This window comes from Lactuca saligna, chromosome 3 (genome assembly GCF_052625555.1).
Source record: "Lactuca saligna cultivar CGN05327 chromosome 3, ASM5262555v1, whole genome shotgun sequence".
Taxonomy (NCBI): Eukaryota; Viridiplantae; Streptophyta; class Magnoliopsida; order Asterales; family Asteraceae; genus Lactuca; species Lactuca saligna.
In genome coordinates this window covers 218,405,828-218,412,884 of record NC_136419.1, presented here as the reverse complement: position 1 = coordinate 218,412,884, position 7,057 = coordinate 218,405,828, and positions in this window count along the sequence as shown.

The window sequence follows — 7,057 nt, the reverse complement described above, 5'->3', positions numbered from 1 at the left end:
TATTTTTATTATTTATTTTTAAAAGGTCGCGGTAAGAAAATTTCTTTGGAAATTCTTAACTTCTTTATCTGACGTCGGTTTTTGCCAGACTTTTTACCGTTGAAATACCATTGTTGAGACCTTCGATTCTCGTTTAGGTCATTCCGGCCAAAAGTCGCTCGATCTCCAATTCGAGTTTTTAGCCGTCTGCCGTTAAGCCGAACTTGAAAAAGTCCTAACTTTCTTATACGAAGTCGGATTTGGGCGTTCTTTTTACGTACGATCACGGTTTAATGACATCTAACATAATAGGTAATTTAATTAGTGATTTTTGGATATTTTATTTTCGAAGTTAATTTTATTACAACTAACGTGGTTATAATACTTGACTTTTTAGGTCGTTTACATGTAGTTGAAATATCAGGTTGTCACACTAACATACATAAACGGGCCGACATTGGTGCTTTCGACCCGTTCCTACTGGAGGAAAACTCACCTGATAAGCTAATTGTGAAATCTCGTGTGAGGAATCTCTGACGGCTGCTCCAACAACTCCCAGGCTATCATTATCACAATAACACTTAGTCAAAAACTGATAATCCTTCTTAGGGTAAAATTACCATTTTACCCCTGGTCAAAGTCAACGTTCTGGGTTGACTCAACTCACCGAGTTGCTCCATCAACTCGCCGAGTTCTATAAGTCAAAACCCTGAAATCGCGTTCTAACTCGTCGAGTCATCCCCCTAACTTGCAGAGTTCCCTGACTACTCATAGTCGCGATTAAGCGAGTCATCTCGTCGAGTCATCCTTAGACTCGTCGAGTTCTACCATATTCAGCATCAGGACAATTTGTGACATCTCCAAAATTCACAGCCAAAAAAGACCGGTTTTAGTTATGTTTTTTAAAATAATTTTAGAGTAAATCATTTTGATTTAAAAAAGTTGCGGAGTTTGTTTCCAAAAACAAAATATGATAAAATAATATTTACCAAAGCATTTCATAAAGAAATGTATTTTCATTATATAATCAAAACTCGGGATGTCATGTTCTGATACAGACACAAAAGCATAAACAACAAAAGATAGACCATACAACAATTACATATAACAAATGGTCTAATAAACAAAATAACTTGATGATTCATCCATCTTATGCCCTCGCGCCACTACCTGTAATACAAATAAACTGAGTGGGGTCAGACTTGGGAGCCTAGTGAGTATATAGGGTTTTCAACCCGCAAAAAATAATTATATTTACTTTTACCAACCAACAATAACCCGATTACCCATTCCCGTTATCCTCACTTTACGTCCCTAAAACAACATCTATCTCAAGGGACCTAATCTAGGATTTTCATCGGGACGGACATTACTGCTAAGGGTTTTCCTCAACAATAGATGTCCTAAAGGCAACCATGAGGGGGATAGAGTACACCGGTGAGCACATCGTTCACAATACCTACAGTTTATGAGCATGCTAGCGTTCCACAAGACTGTCTAGAAAGAGTTTGTGGTCGTTATCCATACCCCGTTGAATAACTAGATCAACAACAACAACATCGAGGCCTCTCATCTGTTTATCACACATCAACTATCTACCCATGTTCTACCCAACATATTAGTAAATAAAAATATATATTTTTATACATAGTTTAAAACCTATATAGCATTCTCATTCAATATATATTCCAAACAACAGATGAGACACATACACATAACACGTATTTCATAGAGAACAAATCATATCTATGAGACAGAAGAAAGGGAATATACATTCACACATATAACAAAAAAATATAGACATAACATGTATTTTATATAAAATACTTCATAATTATGCGTTAGAAGAAAATAACTACACACTCACTTGATCAGAAGATGATCGGACAACACTACGACTTGTAGAAGTAGTATTCTTCGGTAGATCTGGAACATCTTCACAAAAACTGGGCTTCTCGCGGGTAGAGCTTCGGCTCGGGAATTGCACTTCTCGGGATCTTTGGGGCTTGGGATATAAGTTGCATGCAAAATGATGAAAAACGGAAGAGATAGATAGAGAGAAGAGAAATTGAGCAAAAGAATCGGCTGCCCTCGCATGCCCTTTTATAGAGGATGAAGCCTCGCATTACGTTGGGTGTAATGCTCTACGCGGGGCATAGTGCGAAACGTCACTTCATGAGTCATCGGAGCACTCGAGTGCGAGGTAGTGCATGCATCGGGGTACGCTGGGCGTAGTTCGGATCAGATCGGTGACTCCTTCAGATATCCATCCGAATTAAAGATTAAATAATAAATATTAATTATTTAAAAACTTCAGAAATTCATATCTTCTTCATACGTATTCCGTTTTCAACGTTCTTTATATCCACGCGTAGGTGAGACTACGCTCTACAACTTTCATTTAGACTCCATCGGCTAATTTTGATACTATTTTTATTATTTATTTTTACTAGGCCGGGACAGGAAAACTCCGTTATAAATTCATAACTTCTTCATCCGACGTCCGTTTTTGTTTGTCTTTTAACCGTTGCACTACCATTGATGAGATCTTCGATTCTCGTTTAGATTGTTTTGGCTAAAAACCGCTCGATCTCAAATCGAGTATTCGGGCTGCATACCGCTAAGTGAAAACTTAGAAAAATCATAATTTCCTCATACAAAGTCAGATTTGGGCATTTATTTTATGCACGCTCTTGGTTTAATGAACTATACAACATTTGTTTAGATCACTAAGGCTAAATATCGCTCTAACGTAAATTTTACTTTTTACGTCATTCAACGTTGTCGGTTTTGTCGCGAAACTTCGACATGTCATAACTTCTTTGTTATAACTCGGATTTTGACATTCTTTATATCTCCAGAATCCTTGTTTCAACCACCACAACATTATCCATAGATATCGGCTTTATCTAATATTTTATTTTGACGCTTTATTTTTATTCTTAATTCAATTAAGACACACAATTAAGCACAAAACACATAATACTACAATAATACACTTCTACTATTTCAAAACAGGTTACAAAGGTTAACCTAGACTATTACATTGCTATTAATGACAAGCCCAGAAATACGGGCGTTACACAATTCGCCTCAACTCGTCAAGTTCCTCTATGGACTTGACGAGTTCCTCTGTCTGTTTGGGTCATCTTAATGGATTAAGCCCCTACACTTCAGATCTAAGCTTCTTGTTTCTCATACATATTGAATACGTCCTTTTGAGGGTAAATTTTCCATCTTTACCCGTTAATACCCTCATTTGACGAGTTTGGCTCAAACCCTAACTCTCTAGAACTTAGATCTTGGTCCACAAGTCATCCGTATTCCAACTAAAGCATACACACAGAGATCTACGCCTTGAACATCATTTGAACACGTAAAGCTTCTGCATTTTCCTCCATGCATGGCCTTTTGTCACAACTAGCATTTTAGCTAGGAAATTCTATTCTCGAGTAATCATTCAATTATTGTAAACCATATACTCTAAGTAAATATCACCCGATGCTCATTTAAATGCACCTTTCATGTTCAAAAAAGAGTCTGAAAACCCTAAGACTCCCAGTTTAAGCATTCAATTCAACTATGTTGGGCTTAGAAACCCTATTTGGATTCTAAATGGACCCAATTCACAAATCTATAACATTTTGGACCATTTGGGCCTAGAATGATTCATTCTAACCCCAATGGGCCTTATTAGGCCATAACTAATCCAATTAACCCTAGTAAGCCATAAATTTATTCTTTTATGCCGTTTGGGATGTGAACTACCCTAAAGGCCCAATGGACCGAAAAGTAATTATTGAGCCTTATAACTTCGAACCAAGGCTAGAAATGGGCCAAACTAATCTACCTCCCTTCTCTTTAGCCCATTTTCGGCCCAAGTAAAATTAAAAAAAGGATTTAATAGCTAATCACCCAAGCTATGAAACATCATTATTACTTGGAGGATAACCAAGTTTAATGCACCACATACATCTAGACAAGTCCCATATATCCATGCACACTCTTCTCTTTCCCCTCTCTTTCTACTCACGACCGAGAGCTAGTACACACACATACACTCTCTTTCAAATCCTCTCCAAACACTCCTAAAGATCATCCTCTTTCCTTCCATTCAAATTTTCGAGATTTCTAGGTGCTTTAAGAAGATCTTCACCAAAGATCATCAATCTTGGGTAAGTCATCACACACCCAAACTAAATAACTTGATTTTTATGCTAGATCACTCCTTCTAAACATTGTTTGTGATCATACTCTTAGAAAACCCCCCTAAGTTCAAGATCTACTCAAGGAAAGTTTACTAGGGCCGAAACTTTCCATCTTTTCTTCAAAACCGAAACATCAAAGAAAAAATGAGTTCATACCCCCTTATTTTCGGTTTTCATATGATTTTTGGGGGAGAATTCAAGTCAAATGTGTAGATCTATGTGTTATATGCATGTCTTGTGTGATTTCTTAGTTTATTTTGTAAAAATGTGTTAGATCTTAACAAATCTCGACATCTTAAGTAACATTGAGTAAAGATCCATGAATTAAGACACTTTATACATTATATTATCAAGTTAAAAATGTTTATATGTTTAAGATATAAAAATTTAAAGCAAAAACCTTATTAAGGGTCAAAATTGTCAAAAAAAAACAAAAGATAAGGGCAAAAAGTGACATTTACGGTTTTTAAAATAGAAATGGATTTTTATGATAAACATGCTTTCTAAAGGGGAAAAATGTAAATTTTAGCTTAATGGGTCAAACATTTGGGCCTCACGGTTTTGGGCCCAAATTTGCAAAAAAAGGAAAAGTTTTGGGTTTAAAAATGTTATTTTGACCAAAGTTTGAGTCATAAATGTAAATAAACCAAATTGAGGGGTTAAAATGACATTTATTTCTAAATTGGACCAAAAAATGTAACTTTTATCAAAATTGGGCCGAAAGTGTCAATTTTACAAACAAGGGGCTGAAAATGTAATTTTCTGCATAACTTGGCCATAATTGTCAAAATATAAAATTTTGGACTAGATTCGTAAATTTCTAAACGTGCGGGGTGAAATTACAATTTTTTATAAATGATGGACTAAAGTGTTATTTTTACAAAACTTTGGGCCTTAATTGAAAATTTTGAGGCTTATTGGCCAAGAACGTCGTTTTTACAAAAAAGAGGATTTTTTTTATATTCAATGCGATAAATATCGAGCTAAAGCAAACAACGAAATAATAACGAATGAACAAAATACATCGATAACAATTTTATTGGGCCTAATATTCACATTACATGGCCAATAGGCCTTAAGGGCCCATTCGAGTGTATATTGACCCTAATATTTTCCATGACATGTTATTGGGTCTTGCGATCCATTTACATGTTAATTTGGGCCTGAGCTATTGGTCACATGTTGTTGGGCCTTGGTGGCCCACTTACATGCCTATTGGCCTAAATTATCCTCTTACATGTTATTAGACATTTATGGTCCATTTACATGCTAATTGGGCTTGGACTGAAACTCAGATGCTTAGTAGGTCGTAACTATACATTTACATAATTATTGAACTTCGTATACTTATATACATACCTTTGGATTTGGGAACATACTACATACACGTAAACATTAAACATGGTGAAAAACATAACAAACACGAAAGGTTGAGAATCTAGTGAGACATGTCGATTGGCACCTCTGAGTGTACAATAATAGCATGTAGTTATAACCAGAGTTTCCTGGAGGGAGAGCAGGAGTTTGTGTATAGATCTATACGGGGTGACCCCCCACGCCTTAGTTGTTCGCTACAGCTAGACTAGGCCAGTCTAGGGCGAAAAAATCTTGAGCAAATTGAGGCGTTTGGAAAAATTCCAAGACGGGAAACCTAGTCATTATCATGCATGGTTCTAACGACTCATATAGAGATCCAATACCAAGTTAACATTTCGAAAAGTAACACTTCGATTGTGTTAATACAACACAACTTAATTAATGATACAAGAACCTTGACATTATTATAAGTCAGAAAATATCGGATTTTCTAGGGAAATACTGTTATCCAATTATTAGTCACTTACAATACAAAGAAATTTAAACTGCAATCATATATGTTACTGCTATGAAATTCAAACATGCATTTATACTTGATTTTCACATCATTTTTAGACATTTTGTAGAAAATATCAGATTTCATGGGTTTTTACGAAAGATGCAAAGACTTTTATTCAAACTTACTTATGAGCTCACCAACATTATATATGTTGATTGTTTTCAAAATAACTTGTATTCTCAGGTAATCGTTAAGCAGGAAGAATTTCAAGTGTGTATGGATATATTTTGTGTAACATCACTCATCGTACTATTAATACTTTGAATCTATGTAATCTATAACAATGTATTTGATGCGAACAATGCTGGTTGTGATATGTAATGTTGGTGATGAATGTGTTATGTTTAATGTATATTCATTGTGATGATAATTCAATTGTTAGTCACACGAGCCCCCGGACGTTTCCACCGTCTGGTTCGGGGGTGTAACAGGTTGGTATCAGAACAATGTTTATAGTGAACTAGCATATCTAACCACACATGATATGCACCTACAAACACAATGGGACTAAATAACTCTGAACAAAACAAAAATTTCACACTTATGTGTGCATATTAGGATAATAATCTAACAGTATTTAATAAAAGCTTCTGGAGGAAATTAAACACTATGATTAAACCTAGGCAGTTTTGTAGTCATATTAGGGATAAATATAGCCTGATCGGCTATATTTATGCAGAATATGACCAACATGTGGTTGGGAGTAATCACTCTCCAACAACTCTAGGGAACTCAAACCTAAATAATTAAAAACATACTATGAGAGTAATTAAAATATGATTCAGTTATCCACTCTCGTGCAGTCAGTATGGTTGGTTTCCACCACCCCAGAGATCCTTATTTTCCTAATCAGGGAAAGCTAGAGGAACTTGAGGAGAATCTCGAGGAAGAACAAGGGGGATCCCTTGGCATTGGGCCCGACGAGTATACTGATATAGACTATGAGTTTGATATGACTGACGGAGACATGGAGGAGGATGGGGACATAAATGAA